Source organism: Crinia signifera, chromosome 5 (assembly GCF_055691185.1).
Source record: "Crinia signifera chromosome 5, ASM5569118v1, whole genome shotgun sequence".
Classification (NCBI taxonomy): domain Eukaryota; kingdom Metazoa; phylum Chordata; class Amphibia; order Anura; family Myobatrachidae; genus Crinia; species Crinia signifera.
In genome coordinates, this window is record NC_139221.1 from 160,970,077 (window position 1) to 160,992,523 (window position 22,447).

Here is a 22,447-nt window from a genome sequence, read left to right on the forward strand (position 1 = left end):
AGATGAATTCCCTGAGGGGTGTAGTTTGCAAAATGTGGTCACTTGTGGGGGGGTTCCACTGTATTGGTGCTTGGGGGGTCTTGCTAATGCGACATAGCACCCACCAACATTCCACCAGAATCTGAGCTGCAAAATCCCAAAATCACTCCTTCCCTTCTGAGTCCTGCCATGCACCCAAATGGTATTTTTTGGTCACATGTGAGGCATTGCCGTACTCGGGAGAAATTGGGGCACAGATTTTGAGGTGCTTTGTCTCCTTCATTCCTTGTGAAAATGAAAAATTTTGAGCCAGAACTGCATTTTTGTGTAAAAAATGTAATTTTTCATTTGCACAGCCCAGTTGTATCAAAATTGGTGAAACCCCTGGGGGTATGAAATGTACACTATACCCCTAGATGAATTCCCTGAGGGGTGTAGTTTGCAAAATGGGGTCACTTGTGGGGGGGTTCCACTGTATTGGTGCTTGGGGGGTCTTGCTAATGCGACATAGCACCCACCAGCATTCCACCAGAATCTGAGCTGCAAAATCCAAATATCACTCCTTCCCTTCTGAGTCCTGCCATGCACCCAAATGGTATTTTTTGGTCACATGTGAGGCATTGCCGTACTCGGGAGAAATTGGGGCACAGATTTTGGGGTGCTTTGTCTCCTTCATTCCTTGTGAAAATGAAAAATTTTGAGCCAGAACTGCATTTTTGTGTAAAAAAATGTAATTTTTCATTTTCACTGCCCAGTTGTATCAAAATTGGTGAAACCCCTGGGGGTTTGAAATGTACACTATACCCCTAGATGAATTCCCTGAGGGGTGTAGTTTGCAAAATGGGGTCACTTGTGGGGGGGTTCCACTGTATTGGTGCTTGGGGGGTCTTGCTAATGCGACATAGCACCCACCAACATTCCACCAGAATCTGAGCTGCAAAATCCAAAAATCACTCCTTCCCTTCTGAGTCCTGCCATGCACCCAACTGGTATTTTTTGGTCACATGTGAGGCATTGCCGTACTCGGGAGAAATTGGGGCACAGATTTTGGGGTGCTTTGTCTCCTTCATTCCTTGTGAAAATGACAAATTTGGAGCCAGAACTGCATTTTTGTGTAAAAAAATTAATTTTTCATTTTCACTGCCCAGTTGTACCACAATTGGTGAAACCCCTGGGGGTTTGAAATGTACACTATACCCCTAGATGAATTCCCTGAGGGGTGTAGTTTGCAAAATGGGGTCACTTGTGGGGGGTTCCTAACTTTTAGCATCTATCTATCTATCTTATGGTGCCTAGAAACCTACATGGTGCCTAAAAAATAATCTCATAAAAAGGAGGCTCCAAAATCAAGTAGGTGCTCCTTCTATTATGAAGCCTGTGGTTTGGTCAACGTGCACACTAGGGCCACATATAGGATATTTATAAAAACAAAAGAATTGGGGGAATCAATTTTTAGTCACATTTCTCTAGTAAATTGTACTGTGTTCCTTAGAAAAATGTATTAAAATTGCAAATCTGCAAAACAAATGAAATTTTGAAATTTCACCTACACTTTGTTTTAATTCCTGTGAAACACCTAAAGGGTTAACAAACTTCCAAAATGCTGTTTTGAATACTGTGAGGGGTGCAGATTTTGAAATGGCATCATTTATGGGGGTGTCTCACATACAAGTCCCTCAAAGTCACATCAGAACTGAACTGGTCCCTAAAAAAATCAGTGTTTGAAATTTTATTGAAAATTTGAAAATTTGCTATTCATATTGTAAGCCTCCTAGTGTCCAAAAAAATTAAAAGGAAGTTGAAATAATGATGGAAACATAAAGTAGACATTTGGTCTATGTTAGTTATTTACTATTTTGAGTGGTATGATTATTTGTCTCACAAGCAGAAAATTTAACATTTTGCAAATTGCTAAATTTTCCATTTTTTTCCGACATTTTGGTATTTTTCACAAAAAAACACAGACTGTATCGACGAAAATTTACCACTAACTTGAAGTACAATGTGTCACGAAAAAACATTCTCAAAATCACTGGGATAAGTAAAAGCAAAAAAAAGTTATCCCCACTTAAGTGATACATGTCAGATTTGAAAAAAAGGGCTCTGTCAGGAAGGCAAAAACATGCTGTGTCAGGAAGGGGATAATCATTTTTTTGTGAAGACTAATGAGCAACAAAGGAATATGCATCCAAGATGAGTCTTTAAACCTTGGTCCTCAATTATAGAAAAACATTTTAAGGACACTAACCCCGCCTTTTGTGCTGATCACTATATCTGAGGTGATCAGCAACTTTTTGGGGGTGCAGAGGTTTTTTTTTTATATATACCTGTCAGTTGCTGCCAGTTGCACTGTCAGTTGCACCAAAGGTTGTGCACCTGCTGCCCCTCACTGGTAATCAGTGTTGCATCACTGATCACCTTTTTTTTTTTTGAGGGTGCTGTGGGGTCTTTTTTTAATTTTTTTTTTACACACACTGTGATTTTGTGGGTGTCCTGTGGCCACTGTGCGCTGATCAGTGACGTACATCACTGATCAGCCTTTTCGGCACAGGGTTTATCTATTTTTTTTTTTTTTTATCAAATTCCTGTTGCCTTTGAGCGCTGTTCAGTGACGGACGTTACTGACCAACATCTGTGCTCAATTTTTGGCGCAGGACCTTTTTTTTTTTTTTTTTTTAACCCCTTCAATTTTTTTTTTTTTAACCCCTTCAATTTTTTTTTTTTTTTTATTGGGATCAAATTCCTGTATAAAGTATTTTTTTTTCTGCACTACATACACACTACACACTACATACCCCCCGGGTTGAAATAAAGTTTGTACCCCCCCCTACACTATACACGTGTTGAAACATTTCACTACCAGTCACACAAAAATAAAAATGGCATCCCAAATGTCATCCCAAATGTCATCCCAAATGTCATCCCAGTCATCCAGAAGAATGTATTCAGCGGAGGAGGCATATGCCATGCTTGCCTCTGACTCTGACACAGCCAGTGAGGCAAGCGGGGAATTTGAAGGATTCGTCTTAAGCTCCTCTTCCTCCTCTGGTGATGAGGGACCCCCTCAAAGATGCCCCCGTAGAGCAGCTGAGACCCCTCCCCCAATAATTGATCTCGTATGGACCCCACCACCAGACAATTTTGAGCCCCAGGTTCCTGAGTTTTTGGCCATGCCAGGAATCCAATTTGATTCCACAGGTCTCAGAGAAATTGACTTTTTCAAATTATTTTTCTCTGATGATTTTATAAATTTAATGGTGGACCAAACTAATTTATATGCCCAGCAGTTTATTGCTCAAAACCCCACGTCATCATTTGCTAGGTGGACCCCTGTAGATGCAGTAGAGATGATGACGTTTTGGGGTCTGGTGTTTCATATGGGCATAGTAAAAAAGCCAGAAATTAGGCAATATTGGAGTACAGATGTTCTGTACAGCACCCCATTTTACCGTATGGCCATGACTCGGGCTCGTTTTGAGATGATCCTTAAATTTTTGCATTACAACGATAATGCACAGTGCCCACCCAGAGATGATCCCACCTTTGACCGGCTATTCAAAGTCAGGCCGGTCATTGATCATTTCAGTGCCAAATTTGAAGAGATGTACATCCCTGAAAAATTTATTTGTATTGACGAGTCCCTTATACATTTTAAAGGAAGGGTTAAATTCCGCCAGTACCTTCCCAGTAAGAGGGCAAGGTATGGCATAAAAATGTATAAGCTGTGTGAAAGCACCTCAGGGTACACCCACATGTTTAGGGTATATGAAGGGAAGGATTCAAGAATTGAACCGCCAGAATGCCCCCCCTCCCTCGTAGGTGTTAGTGGAAAAATTGTCTGGGATTTAGTGCACCCCTTCCTGGATAAAGGTTATCACCTCTATGTGGATAACTTTTACACTAGCATCCCCCTGTTTAAGGCCCTTGGTTCAAGAGGTACAGCAGCTTGCGGTACTGTGCGCAAGAACCAAAGAGGCCTCCCAAAAACGCACATTGCCCAAGTAATGAGAAGGGGTGAAAGCAGGGGAATATGCACCGAAAATATGTTGTTGGTCAAATATAAGGACAAGAGGGATGTCCTTATACTGACAACAATTCACGGAGACAGTACCACCTCCGTCCCTGTACGAGGTACCAGTACCCACACCTCAAAACCTAATTGTATCCTGGATTACAATAGGTACATGGGCGGAGTGGATCTTTCAGATCAGGTACTGAAGCCGTACAGTGCCCTGCGGAAAACAAAAATCTAGTACAAGAAGCTGGCCGTGTATATCATCCAGATGGCACTGTATAACGCTTACGTGCTATTCCGTTCTACCGGCCAGAGGGGGACATTTATGCACTTTCAAGAGGAAGTCATAAAGGGCCTAATATTTGGGAACCAGCAGGCAGAGGGCCCCAGTACTTCTAGTACTGGCCCCCGTATTGTACCCGGGCAGCATTTTCCTGATGAAATCCCCTCCACTGGAAAAAAGGGCAGGACACAAAAAAGGTGCAAAGTTTGCTATAAAAAGGGAATAAGAAAGCAAACTATTTTCCAGTGTGACACTTGCCCCGACAAACCCGGCCTATGTATAAAGGAGTGTTTTAAAATATACCACACATCTATGGATTATTAGGTTCATAATTTCACCGTGCTTCGGGGGTCTTGCTAATGCCACATAGCACCCACCATTCATTCCACCAGAATCTGAGCCGCAAAATCCAAAAATCACTCCTTCCCTTCTGAGTCCTGCCATGCACCCAACTGGTATTTTTCGGTCACACGTGAGGCATTGCCGTACTCGGGAGAAATTGGGGCACAGATTTTGGGGTGCTTTTTCTCCTTCATACCTTCTGAAAATGAAAAATTTTGAGCCAGAACTGCATTTTTGTGTAAAAAAATGTAATTTTTCATTTTCACTGCCCAGTTGTATCAAAGTTGGTGAAACCCCTGGGGGTTTGAAATGTACACTATACCCCTAGATAATTTCCCTGAGGGGTGTAGTTTGCAAAATGGGGTCACTTGTGGGGGGGTTCCACTGTATTGGTGCTTTGGGGGTCTTGCTAATGCGACATAGCACCCACCAACATTCCACCAGAATTTGTGCTGCAAAATCCAAATATCACTCCTTCCCTTCTGAGTCCTGCCACTTTTTGGTCACACATGAGGCATTGCCGTACTCGGGAGAAATTGGGGCACAGATTTTGGGGTGCTTTGTCTCCTTCATTCCTTGTGAAAATGAAAAATTTTGAGCCAGAACTGCATTTTTGTGTAAAAAAATGTAATTTTTCATTTTCACTGCCCAGTTGTATCAAAATTGGTGAAACCCCTGGGGGTTTGAAATGTACACTATACCCCTAGATGAATTCCCTGAGGGGTGTAGTTTGCAAAATGGGGTCACTTGTGGGGGGGTTCCACTGTATTGGTGCTTTGGGGGTCTTGCTAATGCGACATAGCACCCACCAACATTCCACCAGAATTTGTGCTGCAAAATCCAAATATCACTCCTTCCCTTCTGAGTCCTGCCACTTTTTGGTCACACATGAGGCATTGCCGTACTCGGGAGAAATTGGGGCACAGATTTTGGGGTGCTTTGTCTCCTTCATTCCTTGTGAAAATGAAAAATTTTGAGCCAGAACTGCATTTTTGTGTTAAAAAATGTAATTTTTCATTTGCACAGCCCAGTTGTATCAAAATTGGTGAAACCCCTGGGGGTATGAAATGTACACTATACCCCTAGATGAATTCCCTGAGGGGTGTAGTTTGCAAAATGGGGTCACTTGTGGGGGGCTTCCACTGTATTGGTGCTTTGGGGGTCTTGCTAATGCGACATAGCACCCACCAACAATCCACCAGAATTTGTGCTGCAAAATCCAAATATCACTCCTTCCCTTCTGAGTCCTGCCACTTTTTGGTCACACATGAGGCATTGCCGTACTCGGGAGAAATTGGGGCACAGATTTTGGGGTGCTTTGTCTCCTTCATTCCTTGTGAAAATGAAAAATTTTGAGCCAGAACTGCATTTTTGTGTTAAAAAATGTAATTTTTCATTTGCACAGCCCAGTTGTATCAAAATTGGTGAAACCCCTGGGGGTATGAAATGTACACTATACCCCTAGATGAATTCCCTGAGGGGTGTAGTTTGCAAAATGGGGTCACTTGTGGGGGGGTTCCACTGTATTGGTGCTTGGGGGGTCTTGCTAATGCGACATAGCACCCACCAGCATTCCACCAGAATCTGAGCTGCAAAATCCAAATATCACTCCTTCCCTTCTGAGTCCTGCCATGCACCCAAATGGTATTTTTTGGTCACATGTGAGGCATTGCCGTACTCGGGAGAAATTGGGGCACAGATTTTGGGGTGCTTTGTCTCCTTCATTCCTTGTGAAAATGAAAAATTTTGAGCCAGAACTGCATTTTTGTGTAAAAAATGTAATTTTTCATTTGCACAGCCCAGTTGTATCAAAATTGGTGAAACCCCTGGGGGTATGAAATGTACACTATACCCCTAGATGAATTCCCTGAGGGGTGTAGTTTGCAAAATGGGGTCACTTGTGGGGGGGTTCCACTGTATTGGTGCTTGGGGGGTCTTTCTAATGCGACATAGCACCCACCAGCATTCCACCAGAATCTGAGCTGCAAAATCCCAAAATCACTCCTTCCCTTCTGAGTCCTGCCATGCACCCAAATGGTATTTTTTGGTCACATGTGAGGCATTGCCGTACTCGGGAGAAATTGGGGCACAGATTTTGGGGTGCTTTGTCTCCTTCATTCCTTGTGAAAATGAAAAATTTTGAGCCAGAACTGCATTTTTGTGTAAAAAATGTAATTTTTCATTTGCACAGCCCAGTTGTATCAAAATTGGTGAAACCCCTGGGGGTATGAAATGTACACTATACCCCTAGATGAATTCCCTGAGGGGTGTAGTTTGCAAAATGGGGTCACTTGTGGGGGGGTTCCACTGTATTGGTGCTTGGGGGGTCTTGCTAATGCGACATAGCACCCACCAACATTCCACCAGAATCTGAGCTGCAAAATCCCAAAATCACTCCTTCCCTTCTGAGTCCTGCCATGCACCTAAATGGTATTTTTGGTCACATGTGAGGCATTGCCGTACTCGGGAGAAATTGGGGCACAGATTTTAAGGGTGCTTTGTCTCCTTCATTCCTTGTGAAAATGAAAAATTTTGAGCCAGAACTGCATTTTTGTGTAAAAAATGTAATTTTTCATTTGCACAGCCCAGTTGTATCAAAATTGGTGAAACCCCTGGGGGTATGAAATGTACACTATACCCCTAGATGAATTCCCTGAGGGGTGTAGTTTGCAAAATGTGGTCACTTGTGGGGGGGTTCCACTGTATTGGTGCTTGAGGGGTCTTGCTAATGCCACATAGCACCCACCAACATTCCGCCAGAATCTGAGCTGCAAAATCCCAAAATCACTCCTTCCCTTCTGAGTCCTGCCATGCACCCAAATGGTATTTTTGGTCACATGTGAGGCATTGCCGTACTCGGGAGAAATTGGGGCACAGATTTTGAGGTGCTTTGTCTCCTTCATTCCTTGTGAAAATGAAAAATTTTGAGCCAGAACTGCATTTTTGTGTAAAAAATGTAATTTTTCATTTGCACAGCCCAGTTGTATCAAAATTGGTGAAACCCCTGGGGGTATGAAATGTACACTATACCCCTAGATGAATTCCCTGAGGGGTGTAGTTTGCAAAATGGGGTCACTTGTGGGGGGGTTCCACTGTATTGGTGCTTGGGGGGTCTTGCTAATGCGACATAGCACCCACCAACATTCCACCAGAATCTGAGCTGCAAAATCCCAAAATCACTCCTTCCCTTCTGAGTCCTGCCATGCACCCAAATGGTATTTTTTGGTCACATGTGAGGCATTGCCGTACTCGGGAGAAATTGGGGCACAGATTTTGGGGTGCTTTGTCTCCTTCATTCCTTGTGAAAATGAAAAATTTTGAGCCAGAACTGCATTTTTGTGTAAAAAAATGTAATTTTTCATTTTCACTGCCCAGTTGTATCAAAATTGGTGAAACCCCTGGGGGTTTGAAATGTACACTATACCCCTAGATGAATTCCCTGAGGGGTGTAGTTTGCAAAATGGGGTCACTTGTGGGGGGGTTCCACTGTATTGGTGCTTGGGGGGTCTTGCTAATGCGACATAGCACCCACCAACATTCCACCAGAATCTGAGCTGCAAAATCCAAAAATCACTCCTTCCCTTCTGAGTCCTGCCATGCACCCAACTGGTATTTTTTGGTCACATGTGAGGCATTGCCGTACTCGGGAGAAATTGGGGCACAGATTTTGGGGTGCTTTGTCTCCTTCATTCCTTGTGAAAATGAAAAATTTTGAGCCAGAACTGCATTTTTGTGTAAAAAATGTAATTTTTCATTTGCACAGCCCAGTTGTATCAAAATTGGTGAAACCCCTGGGGGTTTGAAATGTACACTATACCCCTAGATGAATTCCCTGAGGGGTGTAGTTTGCAAAATGGGGTCACTTGTGGGGGGGTTCCACTGTATTGGTGCTTTGGGGGTCTTGCTAATGCGACATAGCACCCACCAACATTCCACCAGAATTTGTGCTGCAAAATCCAAATATCACTCCTTCCCTTCTGAGTCCTGCCACTTTTTGGTCACACATGAGGCATTGCCGTACTCGGGAGAAATTGGGGCACAGATTTTGGGGTGCTTTGTCTCCTTCATTCCTTGTGAAAATGAAAAATTTTGAGCCAGAACTGCATTTTTGTGTTAAAAAATGTAATTTTTCATTTGCACAGCCCAGTTGTATCAAAATTGGTGAAACCCCTGGGGGTATGAAATGTACACTATACCCCTAGATGAATTCCCTGAGGGGTGTAGTTTGCAAAATGGGGTCACTTGTGGGGGGCTTCCACTGTATTGGTGCTTTGGGGGTCTTGCTAATGCGACATAGCACCCACCAACAATCCACCAGAATTTGTGCTGCAAAATCCAAATATCACTCCTTCCCTTCTGAGTCCTGCCACTTTTTGGTCACACATGAGGCATTGCCGTACTCGGGAGAAATTGGGGCACAGATTTTGGGGTGCTTTGTCTCCTTCATTCCTTGTGAAAATGAAAAATTTTGAGCCAGAACTGCATTTTTGTGTTAAAAAATGTAATTTTTCATTTGCACAGCCCAGTTGTATCAAAATTGGTGAAACCCCTGGGGGTATGAAATGTACACTATACCCCTAGATGAATTCCCTGAGGGGTGTAGTTTGCAAAATGGGGTCACTTGTGGGGGGGTTCCACTGTATTGGTGCTTGGGGGGTCTTGCTAATGCGACATAGCACCCACCAGCATTCCACCAGAATCTGAGCTGCAAAATCCAAATATCACTCCTTCCCTTCTGAGTCCTGCCATGCACCCAAATGGTATTTTTTGGTCACATGTGAGGCATTGCCGTACTCGGGAGAAATTGGGGCACAGATTTTGGGGTGCTTTGTCTCCTTCATTCCTTGTGAAAATGAAAAATTTTGAGCCAGAACTGCATTTTTGTGTAAAAAATGTAATTTTTCATTTGCACAGCCCAGTTGTATCAAAATTGGTGAAACCCCTGGGGGTATGAAATGTACACTATACCCCTAGATGAATTCCCTGAGGGGTGTAGTTTGCAAAATGGGGTCACTTGTGGGGGGGTTCCACTGTATTGGTGCTTGGGGGGTCTTTCTAATGCGACATAGCACCCACCAGCATTCCACCAGAATCTGAGCTGCAAAATCCCAAAATCACTCCTTCCCTTCTGAGTCCTGCCATGCACCCAAATGGTATTTTTTGGTCACATGTGAGGCATTGCCGTACTCGGGAGAAATTGGGGCACAGATTTTGGGGTGCTTTGTCTCCTTCATTCCTTGTGAAAATGAAAAATTTTGAGCCAGAACTGCATTTTTGTGTAAAAAATGTAATTTTTCATTTGCACAGCCCAGTTGTATCAAAATTGGTGAAACCCCTGGGGGTATGAAATGTACACTATACCCATAGATGAATTCCCTGAGGGGTGTAGTTTGCAAAATGGGGTCACTTGTGGGGGGGTTCCACTGTATTGGTGCTTGGGGGGTCTTGCTAATGCGACATAGCACCCACCAACATTCCACCAGAATCTGAGCTGCAAAATCCCAAAATCACTCCTTCCCTTCTGAGTCCTGCCATGCACCTAAATGGTATTTTTGGTCACATGTGAGGCATTGCCGTACTCGGGAGAAATTGGGGCACAGATTTTAAGGGTGCTTTGTCTCCTTCATTCCTTGTGAAAATGAAAAATTTTGAGCCAGAACTGCATTTTTGTGTAAAAAATGTAATTTTTCATTTGCACAGCCCAGTTGTATCAAAATTGGTGAAACCCCTGGGGGTATGAAATGTACACTATACCCCTAGATGAATTCCCTGAGGGGTGTAGTTTGCAAAATGTGGTCACTTGTGGGGGGGTTCCACTGTATTGGTGCTTGAGGGGTCTTGCTAATGCGACATAGCACCCACCAACATTCCACCAGAATCTGAGCTGCAAAATCCCAAAATCACTCCTTCCCTTCTGAGTCCTGCCATGCACCCAAATGGTATTTTTTGGTCACATGTGAGGCATTGCCGTACTCGGGAGAAATTGGGGCACAGATTTTGAGGTGCTTTGTCTCCTTCATTCCTTGTGAAAATGAAAAATTTTGAGCCAGAACTGCATTTTTGTGTAAAAAATGTAATTTTTCATTTGCACAGCCCAGTTGTATCAAAATTGGTGAAACCCCTGGGGGTATGAAATGTACACTATACCCCTAGATGAATTCCCTGAGGGGTGTAGTTTGCAAAATGGGGTCACTTGTGGGGGGGTTCCACTGTATTGGTGCTTGGGGGGTCTTGCTAATGCGACATAGCACCCACCAACATTCCACTAGAATCTGAGCTGCAAAATCCCAAAATCACTCCTTCCCTTCTGAGTCCTGCCATGCACCCAAATGGTATTTTTTGGTCACATGTGAGGCATTGCCGTACTCGGGAGAAATTGGGGCACAGATTTTGGGGTGCTTTGTCTCCTTCATTCCTTGTGAAAATAAAAAATTTTGAGCCAGAACTGCATTTTTGTGTAAAAAAATGTAATTTTTCATTTTCACTGCCCAGTTGTATCAAAATTAGTGAAACCCCTGGGGGTTTGAAATGTACACTATACCCCTAGATGAATTCCCTGAGGGGTGTAGTTTGCAAAATGGGGTCACTTGTGGGGGGTTCCTAACTTTTAGCATCTATCTATCTTATGGTGCCTAGAAACCTACATGGTGCCTAAAAAATAATCTCATAAAAAGGAGGCTCCAAAATCAAGTAGGTGCTCCTTCTATTATGAAGCCTGTGGTTTGGTCAACGTGCACACTAGGGCCAGATATAGGATATTTATGAAAACAAAAGAATTGGGGGAATCAATTTTTAGTCACATTTCTCTAGTAAAATGTACTGTGTTCCTTAGAAAAATGTATTAAAATTGCAAATCTGCAAAACAAATGAAATTTTGAAATTTCACCTACACTTTGTTTTAATTCCTGTGAAACACCTAAAGGGTTAACAAACTTCCAAAATGCTGTTTTGAATACTGTGAGGGGTGCAGATTTTGAAATGGCATCATGTATGGGGGTGTCTCACATACAAGTCCCTCAAAGTCACATCAGAACTGAACTGGTCCCTAAAAAAATCAGTGTTTGAAATTTTCTTGAAAATTTGAAAATTTGCTATTCATATTGTAAGCCTCCTAGTGTCCAAAAAAATTAAAAGGAAGTTTAAATAATGATGGAAACATAAAGTAGACATATGGTCTATGTTAGTTATTAACTATTTTGAGTGGTATGATTATTTGTCTCACAAGCAGAAAATTTAACATTTTGCAAATTGCTAAATTTTCCATTTTTTTCCGACATTTTGGTATTTTTCACAAAAAACACAGACTGTATCGACGAAAATTTACCACTAACTTGAAGTACAATGTGTCACGAAAAAACAATCTCAAAATCACTGGGATAAGTAAAAGCAAAAAAAAGTTATCCCCACTTAAGTGATACATGTCAGATTTGAAAAAAAAGGGCTCTGTCAGGAAGGCAAAAACATGCTGTGTCAGGAAGGGGATAATCATTTTTTTGTGAAGACTAATGAGCAACAAAGGAATATGCATCCAAGATGAGTCTTTAAACCTTGGTCCTCAATTATAGAAAAACGTTTTAAGGACACTAATCCACAATGTTATCATGATAAATGTCATTTTGTAGCTACTGTGGCAACAATTAACAAGCACAACTCAACAGGACTGTTGTGCAAATCCAGCATCCAGGTGAAGCAAGGCTAAAAGAACCACCCCTAATGCTGAGATGGTTGATATAAATACAAACACCCCAGATGGGACTTGAACCCACAATCCCTAGCTTAGGAGGCCAGTGCCTTATCCATTAGGTCACTGGGGTTTACTGTCTGCTTTGCATTTCATGTTCTTGCTTTACTTTTTCATAATATCCTTACATATAAAAAATGTTCCGAGAGCAGATGATCAATGACTGATGATATCATTAAAAGAAAAAAAAGCTAAATATTCCTGCTCCAAGTGAGGCTTGAACTCACATCCTCGGCATTGCTCAACAGATACTGTCTTATAGGGTACCGCGCGCTGACCGATTGCGCCACTGGAGCACACAGTATGCCCTGAAAATTTGGTCTTTCACTGATATATTTTAACCATCAGTTAAAAATGTCAATACACTTATTGTCTCTGTCTCCCCATCTTGATTTAATTTCTTTTTGAATTCCACTATTTTACTGCATTCAATACTTCAATAAGGTACTTGATAGAAGTTAAATGCTCAGCATAAAGAAATGATTTGTATCGCGCATTGGTGTTATTGGCTAGATTTATGTATTCGTAGGTGTAATTTGCTAAGAAAATTCATATCTAGGTTTTACTGTATCATTTTCTCAAAATTGGAAAATAATTCATTTAATTTTTTCTAAAATGATGTTAAGATAGTAGATATAAAATGTGGCATAAGGAAAACTGACACTAATGTGTCTTATAATGCACTATTTTAATATGTAAAGTCTTATATCATTATTGTAGTCTGATTAAAAGAATATGTTGTTTGTTGCAACTCTACCATCTACAATGACAGTAAGATGAGTGGCAGAAGAAATATGATAAAATCAAAAATACCATTCTTCCAACATGCAAGAAAGGACTTCAAGATTCCCATCAGCAATTGCCTTAGATAATGTCATTTTTCAGCCACTCTGGTACTTATTTGCAAGACAAACTCTACAGAAATGTTGAGGTAAATGGAGATTTCTTGTAAGAACAAAATCACAAGCATTGAAAAAAGAATCATTTTTTTGTGAAGACTAATGAGCAACAAAGGAATATGCATCCAAGATGAGTCTTTAAACCTTGGTCCTCAATTATAGAAAAACGTTTTAAGGACACTAATCCACAATGTTATCATGATAAATGTCATTTTGTAGCTACTGTGGCAACAATTAACATGAACAACTCAACAGGACTGTTGTGCAAATCCAGCATCCAGGTGAAGCAAGGCTAAAAGAACCACCCCTAATGCTGAGATGGTTGATATAAATACAAACACCCCAGATGGGACTTGAACCCACAATCCCTGGCTTAGGAGGCCAGTGCCTTATCCATTAGGCCACTGGGGCTTACTGTCTGCTTTGCATTTCATGTTCTTGCTTTACTTTTTCATAATATCCTTACATATAAAAAATGTTCCGAGAGCAGATGATCAATGACTGATGATATCATTAAAAGAAAAAAAAGCTAAATATTCCTGCTCCAGGTGAGGCTTGAACTCACAACCTCAGCATTGCTCAACAGATACTGTCTTATAAGTACCGCGCGCTGACCGATTGCGCCACTGGAGCACACAGAATACCCTGAAAATTTGGCCTTTCACTGATAAATTTTACCATTAGTTAAAAATGTCAATACACTTATTGTCTCTGTCTCCAAAACTTGATTTAATTTCTTTTTGAATTCCACTATTTTACTGCATTCAATACTTCAATAAGGTACTTGATAGAAGTTAAATGCTCAGCATAAAGAAATGATTTGTATCGCGCATTGGTGTTATTGGCTAGATTTATGTATTTGTAGGTGTAATTTGCTAAGAAAATTCATATCTAGGTTTTACTGTATCATTTTCTCAAAATTGGAAAATAATTCATTTAAGTTTTTCTAAAATGATGTTAAGATAGTAGATATAGTATGTGGCATAAGGAAAACTGACACTAATGTGTCTTATAATGCACTATTTTAATATGTAAAGTCTTATATTATTATTGTAGTCTGATTAAAAGAATATGTTGTTTGTTGCAACTCTACCATCTACAATGACAGTAAGATAAGTGGCAGAAGAAATATGATAAAATCAAAAATACCATTCTTCCAACATGCAAGAAAGGACTTCAAGATTCCCATCAGCAATTGCCTTAGATAATGTCATATTTCAGCCACTCTGGTACTTATTTGCAAGACAAACTCTACAGAAATGTTGAGCTAAATGAAGATTTCTTGTAAGAACAAAATCACAAGCATTGAAAAAAGAATCATTTTTTTGTGAAGACTAATGAGCAACAAAGGAATATGCATCCAAGATGAGTCTTTAAACCTTGGTCCTCAATTATAGAAAAACGTTTTAAGGACACTAATCCACAATGTTATCATGATAAATGTCATTTTGTAGCTACTGTGGCAACAATTAACAAGCACAACTCAACAGGACTGTTGTGCAAATCCAGCATCCAGGTGAAGCAAGGCTAAAAGAACCACCCCTAATGCTGAGATGGTTGATATAAATACAAACACCCCAGATGGGACTTGAACCAACAATCCCTGGCTTAGGAGGCCAGTGCCTTATCCATTAGGCCACTGGGGCTTACTGCCTGCTTTGCATTTCATGTTCTTGCTTTACTTTTTCATAATATCCTTACATATAAAAAATGTTCCGAGAGCAGATGATCAATGACTGATGATATCATTAAAAGAAAAAAAAGCTAAATATTCCTGCTCCAGGTGAGGCTTGAACTCACAACCTCGGCATTGCTCAACAGATACTGTCTTATAAGTACCGCGCGCTGACCGATTGCGCCACTGGAGCACACAGTATGCCCTGAAAATTTGGCCTTTCACTGATAAATTTTACCATTAGTTAAAAATGTCAATACACTTATTGTCTCTGTCTCCACAACTTGATTTAATTTCTTTTTGAATTCCACTATTTTACTGCATTCAATACTTCAATAAGGTACTTGATAGAAGTTAAATGCTCAGCATAAAGAAATGATTTGTATCGCGCATTGGTGTTATTGGCTAGATTTATGTATTTGTAGGTGTAATTTGCTAAGAAAATTCATATCTAGGTTTTACTGTATCATTTTCTCAAAATTGGAAAATAATTCATTTAATTTTTTCTAAAATGATGTTAAGATAGTAGATATAAAATGTGGCATAAGGAAAACTGACACTAATGTGTCTTATAATGCACTATTTTAATATGTAAAGTCTTATATCATTATTGTAGTCTGATTAAAAGAATATGTTGTTTGTTGCAACTCTACCATCTACAATGACAGTAAGATGAGTGGCAGAAGAAATATGATAAAATCAAAAATACCATTCTTCCAACATGCAAGAAAGGACTTCAAGATTCCCATCAGCAATTGCCTTAGATAATGTCATATTTCAGCCACTCTGGTACTTATTTGCAAGACAAACTCTACAGAAATGTTGAGGTAAATGGAGATTTCTTGTAAGAACAAAATCACAAGCATTGAAAAAAGAATCATTTTTTTGTGAAGACTAGTGAGCAACAAAGGAATATGCATCCAAGATGAGTCTTTAAACCTTGGTCCTCAATTATAGAAAAACGTTTTAAGGACACTAATCCACAATGTTATCATGATAAATGTCATTTTGTAGCTACTGTGGCAACAATTAACATGAACAACTCAACAGGACTGTTGTGCAAATCCAGCATCCAGGTGAAGCAAGGCTAAAAGAACCACCCCTAATGCTGAGATGGTTGATATAAATACAAACACCCCAGATGGGACTTGAACCCACAATCCCTGGCTTAGGAGGCCAGTGCCTTATCCATTAGGCCACTGGGGCTTACTGTCTGCTTTGCATTTCATGTTCTTGCTTTACTTTTTCATAATATCCTTACATATAAAAAATGTTCCGAGAGCAGATGATCAATGACTGATGATATCATTAAAAGAAAAAAAAGCTAAATATTCCTGCTCCAGGTGAGGCTTGAACTCACAACCTCAGCATTGCTCAACAGATACTGTCTTATAAGTACCGCGCGCTGACCGATTGCGCCACTGGAGCACACAGAATACCCTGAAAATTTGGCCTTTCACTGATAAATTTTACCATTAGTTAAAAATGTCAATACACTTATTGTCTCTGTCTCCAAAACTTGATTTAATTTCTTTTTGAATTCCACTATTTTACTGCATTCAATACTTCAATAAGGTACTTGATAGAAGTTAAATGCTCAGCATAAAGAAATGATTTGTATCGCGCATTGGTGTTATTGGCTAGATTTATGTATTTGTAGGTGTAATTTGCTAAGAAAATTCATATCTAGGTTTTACTGTATCATTTTCTCAAAATTGGAAAATAATTCATTTAAGTTTTTCTAAAATGATGTTAAGATAGTAGATATAGTATGTGGCATAAGGAAAACTGACACTAATGTGTCTTATAATGCACTATTTTAATATGTAAAGTCTTATATTATTATTGTAGTCTGATTAAAAGAATATGTTGTTTGTTGCAACTCTACCATCTACAATGACAGTAAGATAAGTGGCAGAAGAAATATGATAAAATCAAAAATACCATTCTTCCAACATGCAAGAAAGGACTTCAAGATTCCCATCAGCAATTGCCTTAGATAATGTCATATTTCAGCCACTCTGGTACTTATTTGCAAGACAAACTCTACAGAAATGTTGAGCTAAATGGAGATTTCTTGTAAGAACAAAATCACAAGCATTGAAAAAAGAATCATTTTTTTGTGAAGACTAATGAGCAACAAAGGAATATGCATCCAAGATGAGTCTTTAAACCTTGGTCCTCAATTATAGAAAAACGTTTTAAGGACACTAATCCACAATGTTATCATGATAAATGTCATTTTGTAGCTACTGTGGCAACAATTAACAAGCACAACTCAACAGGACTGTTGTGCAAATCCAGCATCCAGGTGAAGCAAGGCTAAAAGAACCACCCCTAATGCTGAGATGGTTGATATAAATACAAACACCCCAGATGGGACTTGAACCCACAATCCCTGGCTTAGGAGGCCAGTGCCTTATCCATTAGGCCACTGGGGTTTACTGTCTGCTTTGCATTTCATGTTCTTGCTTTACTTTTTCATAATATCCTTACATATAAAAAATGTTCCGAGAGTAGATGATCAATGACTGATGATATCATTAAAAGAAAAAAAAGCTAAATATTCCTGCTCCAGGTGAGGCTTGAACTCACAACCTCAGCATTGCTCAACAGATACTGTCTTATAAGGTAAATGTTGAGGTAAATGGAGATTTCTTGTAAGAACAAAATCACAAGCATTGAAAAAAGAATCATTTTTTGTGAAGACTAATGAGCAACAAAGGAATATGCATCCAAGATGGGTCTTTAAACCTTGGTCCTCAATTATATAAAAACGTTTTAAGGACACTAATCCACAATGTTATCATGATAAATGTCATTTTGTAGCTACTGTGGCAACAATTAACAAGCACAACTCAACAGGACTGTTGTGCAAATCCAGCATCCAGGTGAAGCAAGGCTAAAAGAACCACCCCTAATGCTGAGATAGTTGATATAAATACAAACACCCCAGATGGGACTTGAACCCACAATCCCTGGCTTAGGAGGCTTCCTGTCTGCTTTGCATTTCATGTTCTTGCTTTACTTTTTCATAATATCCTTACATATAAAAAATGTTCCGAGAGCAGATGATCAATGACTGATGATATCATTAAAAGAAAAAAAAGCTAAATATTCCTGCTCCAGGTGAGGCTTGAACTCACAACCTCGGCATTGCTCAACAGATACTGTCTTATAAGTACCGCGCGCTGACCGATTGCGCCACTGGAGCACACAGTATGCCCTGAAAATTTGGTCTTTCACTGATATATTTTAACCATCAGTTAAAAATGTCAATACACTTATTGTCTCTGTCTCCACAACTTGATTTAATTTCTTTTTGAATTCCACTATTTTACTGCATTCAATACTTCAATAAGGTACTTGATAGAAGTTAAATGCTCAGCATAAAGAAATGATTTGTATCGCGCATTGGTGTTATTGGCTAGATTTATGTATTTGTAAGTGTAATTTGCTAAGAAAATTCATATCTAGGTTTTACTGTATCATTTTCTCAAAATTGGAAAATAATTCATTTAATTTTTTCTAAAATGATGTTAAGATAGTAGATATAAAATGTGGCATAAGGAAAACTGACACTAATGTGTCTTATAATGCACTATTTTAATATGTAAAGTCTTATATCATTATTGTAGTCTGATTAAAAGAATATGTTGTTTGTTGCAACTCTACCATCTACAATGACAGTAAGATGAGTGGCAGAAGAAATATGATAAAATCAAAAATACCATTCTTCCAACATGCAAGAAAGGACTTCAAGATTCCCATCAGCAATTGCCTTAGATAATGTCATATTTCAGCCACTCTGGTACTTATTTGCAAGACAAACTCTACAGAAATGTTGAGGTAAATGGAGATTTCTTGTAAGAACAAAATCACAAGCATTGAAAAAAGAATCATTTTTTGTGAAGACTAATGAGCAACAAAGGAATATGCATCCAAGATGGGTCTTTAAACCTTGGTCCTCAATTATAGAAAAACGTTTTAAGGACACTAATCCACAATGTTATCATGATAAATGTCATTTTGTAGCTACTGTGGCAACAATTAACAAGCACAACTCAACAGGACTGTTGTGCAAATCCAGCATCCAGGTGAAGCAAGGCCAAAAGAACCACCCCTAATGCTGAGATGGTTGATATAAATACAAAAAACCCCAGATGGGACTTGAACCCACAATCCCTGGCTTAAGAGGCCAGTGCCTTATCCATTAGGCCACTGGGGCTTACTGTCTGCTTTGCATTTCATGTTCTTGCTTTACTTTTTCATAACATCCTTACATATAAAAAATGTTCTGAGAGCAGATGATCAATGACTGATGATATCATTAATAGAAAAAAAGCTAAATATTCCTGCTCCAGGTGAGGCTTGAACTCACAACCTCGGCATTGCTCAACAGATACTGTCTTATAAGTACCGCGCGCTGACCGATTGCGCCATTGGAGCACTAAGTATGCCTTGAAAATTCGGCCTTTCACTGATATATTTTAACCATCAGTTAAAAATGTCAATACACTTATTGTCTCTGTCTCCCCATCTTGATTTAATTTGTTTTTGAATTCCACTATTTTACTGCATTCAATACTTCAATAAGGTACTTGATAGAAGTTAAATGCTCAGCATAAAGAAATGATTTGTATCGCGCATTGGTGTTATTGGCTAGATTTATGTATTCGTAGGTGTAATTTGCTAAGAAAATTCATATCTAGGTTTTACTGTATCATTTTCTCAAAATTGGAAAATAATTCATTTAATTTTTTCTAAAATGATGTTAAGATAGTAGATATAGAATGTGGCATAAGGAAAACTGACACTAATGTGTCTTATAATGCACTATTTTAAAATGTAAAGTCTTATATTATTATTGTAGTCTGATTAAAAGAATATGTTGTTTGTTGCAACTCTACCATCTACAATGACAGTAAGATGAGTGGCAGAAGAAATATGATAAAATCAAAAATACCATTCTTCCAACATGCAAGAAAGGACTTCAAGATTCCCATCAGCAATTGCCTTAGATAATGTCATATTTCAGCCACTCTGGTACTTATTTGCAAGACAAACTCTACAGAAATGTTGAGGTAAATTGAGATTTTTTGTAAGAACAAAATCACAAGCATTGAAAAAAGAATCATTTTTTTGTGAAGACTAATGAGCAACAAAGGAATATGCATCCAAGATGGGTCTTTAAACCTTTTTCCTCAATTATAGAAAAACGTTTTAAGGACACTAATCCACAATGTTATCATGATAAATGTCATTTTATAGCTACTGTGGCAACAATTAACAAGCACAACTCAACAGGACTGTTGTGCAAATCCAGCATCCAGGTGAAGCAAAGCTAAAAGAACCACCCCTAATGCTGAGATGGTTGATATAAATACAAACACCCCAGATGGGACTTGAACCCACAATCCCTGGCTTAGGAGGCCAGTGCCTTATCCATTAGGCCACTGGGGCTTACTGTCTGCTTTGCATTTCATGTTCTTGCTTTACTTTTTCATAATATCCTTACATATAAAAAATGTTCCGAGTGCAGATGATCAATGACTGATGATATCATTAAAAGAAAAAAAAAAGCTAAATATTCCTGCTCCAGGTGAGGCTTGAACTCACAACCTCGGCATTGCTCAACAGATACTGTCTTATAAGTACCGCGCGCTGACCGATTGCGCCACTGGAGCACACAATATCCTCTGAAAATTTGGCCTTTCACTGATATATTTTAACCATCAGTTAAAAATGTCAATACACTTATTGTCTCTGTCTCCCCATCTTGATTTAATTTCTTTTTGAATTCCACTATTTTACTGCATTCAATACTTCAATAAGGTACTTGATAGAAGTTAAATGCTCAGCATAAAGAAATGATTTGTATCACGCATTGGTGTTATTGGCTAGATTTATGTATTCGTAGGTGTAATTTGCTAAGAAAATTCATATCTAGGTTTTACTGTATCATTTTCTCAAAATTGGAAAATAATTAATTTAATTTTTTCTAAAATGATGTTAAGATAGTAGATATAGAATGTGGCATAAGGAAAACTGACACTAATGTGTCTTATAATGCACTATTTTAATATGTAAAGTCTTATATTATTATTGTAGTCTGATTAAAAGAATATGTTGTTTGTTGCAACTCTACCATCTACAATGACAGTAAGATGAGTGGCAGAAGAAATATGATAAAATCAAAAATACCATTCTTCCAACATGCAAGAAAGGACTTCAAGATTCCCATCAGCAATTGCCTTAGATAATGTCATATTTCAGCCACTCTGGTACTTATTTGCAAGACAAACTCTACAGAAATGTTGAGGTAAATGGAGATTTCTTGTAAGAATAAAATCACAAGCATTGAAAAAAGAATCATTTTTTTGTGAAGACTAATGAGCAACAAAGGAATATGCATCCAAGATGAGTCTTTAAACCTTGGTCCTCAATTATAGAAAAACGTTTTAAGGACACTAATCCACAATGTTATCATGATAAATGTCATTTTGTAGCTACTGTGGCAACAATTAACAAGCACAACTCAACAGGACTGTTGTGCAAATCCAGCATCCAGGTGAAGCAAGGCTAAAAGAACCACCCCTAATGCTGAGATGGTTGATATAAATACAAACACCCCAGATGGGACTTGAACCCACAATCCCTGGCTTAGGAGGCCAGTGCCTTATCCATTAGGCCACTGGGGCTTACTGTCTGCTTTGCATTTCATGTTCTTGCTTTACTTTTTCATAATATCCTTACATATAAAAAATGTTCCGAGAGCAGATGATCAATGACTGATGATATCATTAAAAGAAAAAAAAGCTAAATATTCCTGCTCCAGGTGAGGCTTGAACTCACAACCTCGGCATTGCTCAACAGATACTGTCTTAGAAGTACCGCGCGCTGACCGATTGCGCCACTGGAGCACACAGTATGCCCTGAAAATTTGGTCTTTCACTGATATATTTTAACCATCAGTTAAAAATGTCAATACACTTATTGTCTCTGTCTCCCCATCTTGATTTAATTTCTTTTTGAATTCCACTATTTTACTGCATTCAATACTTCAATAAGGTACTTGATAGAAGTTAAATGCTCAGCATAAAGAAATGATTTGTATCGCGCATTGGTGTTATTGGCTAGATTTATGTATTCGTAGGTGTAATTTGCTAAGAAAATTCATATCTAGGTTTTACTGTATCATTTTCTCAAAATTGGAAAATAATTCATTTAATTTTTTCTAAAATGATGTTAAGATAGTAGATATAAAATGTGGCATAAGGAAAACTGACACTAATGTGTCTTATAATGCACTATTTTAATATGTAAAGTCTTATATCATTATTGTAGTCTGATTAAAAGAATATGTTGTTTGTTGCAACTCTATACCATTCTTCCAACATGCAAGAAAGGACTTCAAGATTCCCATCAGCAATTGCCTTAGATAATGTCATATTTCAGCCACTCTGGTACTTATTTTCAAGACAAACTCTACAGAAATGTTGAGGTAAATGGA

The 22,447-nt window shown here is 39.0% G+C and overlaps 13 non-coding genes across 13 annotated transcripts; all 13 read right to left on the bottom strand.

Annotated features, from left to right (window-relative positions):
- Positions 1–13,597: 13,597 nt before the first annotated feature.
- Positions 13,598–13,670, bottom strand: TRNAR-CCU (transfer RNA arginine (anticodon CCU)). The gene has a single exon. It is a non-coding gene; the product is annotated as a tRNA-Arg (tRNA).
- A 129-nt stretch (positions 13,671–13,799) lies between these two features.
- Positions 13,800–13,892, bottom strand: TRNAI-UAU (transfer RNA isoleucine (anticodon UAU)). Its single transcript is given in 2 exon segments — positions 13,800–13,835; positions 13,855–13,892. It is a non-coding gene; the product is annotated as a tRNA-Ile (tRNA).
- A 940-nt stretch (positions 13,893–14,832) lies between these two features.
- Positions 14,833–14,905, bottom strand: TRNAR-CCU (transfer RNA arginine (anticodon CCU)). The gene has a single exon. It is a non-coding gene; the product is annotated as a tRNA-Arg (tRNA).
- A 129-nt stretch (positions 14,906–15,034) lies between these two features.
- On the bottom strand, positions 15,035–15,127 carry TRNAI-UAU (transfer RNA isoleucine (anticodon UAU)). Its single transcript is given in 2 exon segments — positions 15,035–15,070; positions 15,090–15,127. It is a non-coding gene; the product is annotated as a tRNA-Ile (tRNA).
- Positions 15,128–16,067: 940 nt separating this feature from the next.
- TRNAR-CCU (transfer RNA arginine (anticodon CCU)) lies at positions 16,068–16,140 on the bottom strand. Its single transcript has one exon. It is a non-coding gene; the product is annotated as a tRNA-Arg (tRNA).
- A 129-nt stretch (positions 16,141–16,269) lies between these two features.
- TRNAI-UAU (transfer RNA isoleucine (anticodon UAU)) lies at positions 16,270–16,362 on the bottom strand. Its single transcript is given in 2 exon segments — positions 16,270–16,305; positions 16,325–16,362. It is a non-coding gene; the product is annotated as a tRNA-Ile (tRNA).
- A 940-nt stretch (positions 16,363–17,302) lies between these two features.
- TRNAR-CCU (transfer RNA arginine (anticodon CCU)) lies at positions 17,303–17,375 on the bottom strand. The gene has a single exon. It is a non-coding gene; the product is annotated as a tRNA-Arg (tRNA).
- A 680-nt stretch (positions 17,376–18,055) lies between these two features.
- TRNAI-UAU (transfer RNA isoleucine (anticodon UAU)) lies at positions 18,056–18,148 on the bottom strand. The gene is given in 2 exon segments: positions 18,056–18,091; positions 18,111–18,148. It is a non-coding gene; the product is annotated as a tRNA-Ile (tRNA).
- A 1,142-nt stretch (positions 18,149–19,290) lies between these two features.
- TRNAI-UAU (transfer RNA isoleucine (anticodon UAU)) lies at positions 19,291–19,383 on the bottom strand. Its single transcript is given in 2 exon segments — positions 19,291–19,326; positions 19,346–19,383. It is a non-coding gene; the product is annotated as a tRNA-Ile (tRNA).
- A 941-nt stretch (positions 19,384–20,324) lies between these two features.
- TRNAR-CCU (transfer RNA arginine (anticodon CCU)) lies at positions 20,325–20,397 on the bottom strand. Its single transcript has one exon. It is a non-coding gene; the product is annotated as a tRNA-Arg (tRNA).
- Positions 20,398–20,528: 131 nt separating this feature from the next.
- Positions 20,529–20,621, bottom strand: TRNAI-UAU (transfer RNA isoleucine (anticodon UAU)). Its single transcript is given in 2 exon segments — positions 20,529–20,564; positions 20,584–20,621. It is a non-coding gene; the product is annotated as a tRNA-Ile (tRNA).
- A 941-nt stretch (positions 20,622–21,562) lies between these two features.
- Positions 21,563–21,635, bottom strand: TRNAR-CCU (transfer RNA arginine (anticodon CCU)). The gene has a single exon. It is a non-coding gene; the product is annotated as a tRNA-Arg (tRNA).
- A 129-nt stretch (positions 21,636–21,764) lies between these two features.
- On the bottom strand, positions 21,765–21,857 carry TRNAR-UCU (transfer RNA arginine (anticodon UCU)). The gene is given in 2 exon segments: positions 21,765–21,800; positions 21,820–21,857. It is a non-coding gene; the product is annotated as a tRNA-Arg (tRNA).
- Positions 21,858–22,447: the final 590 nt, after the last annotated feature.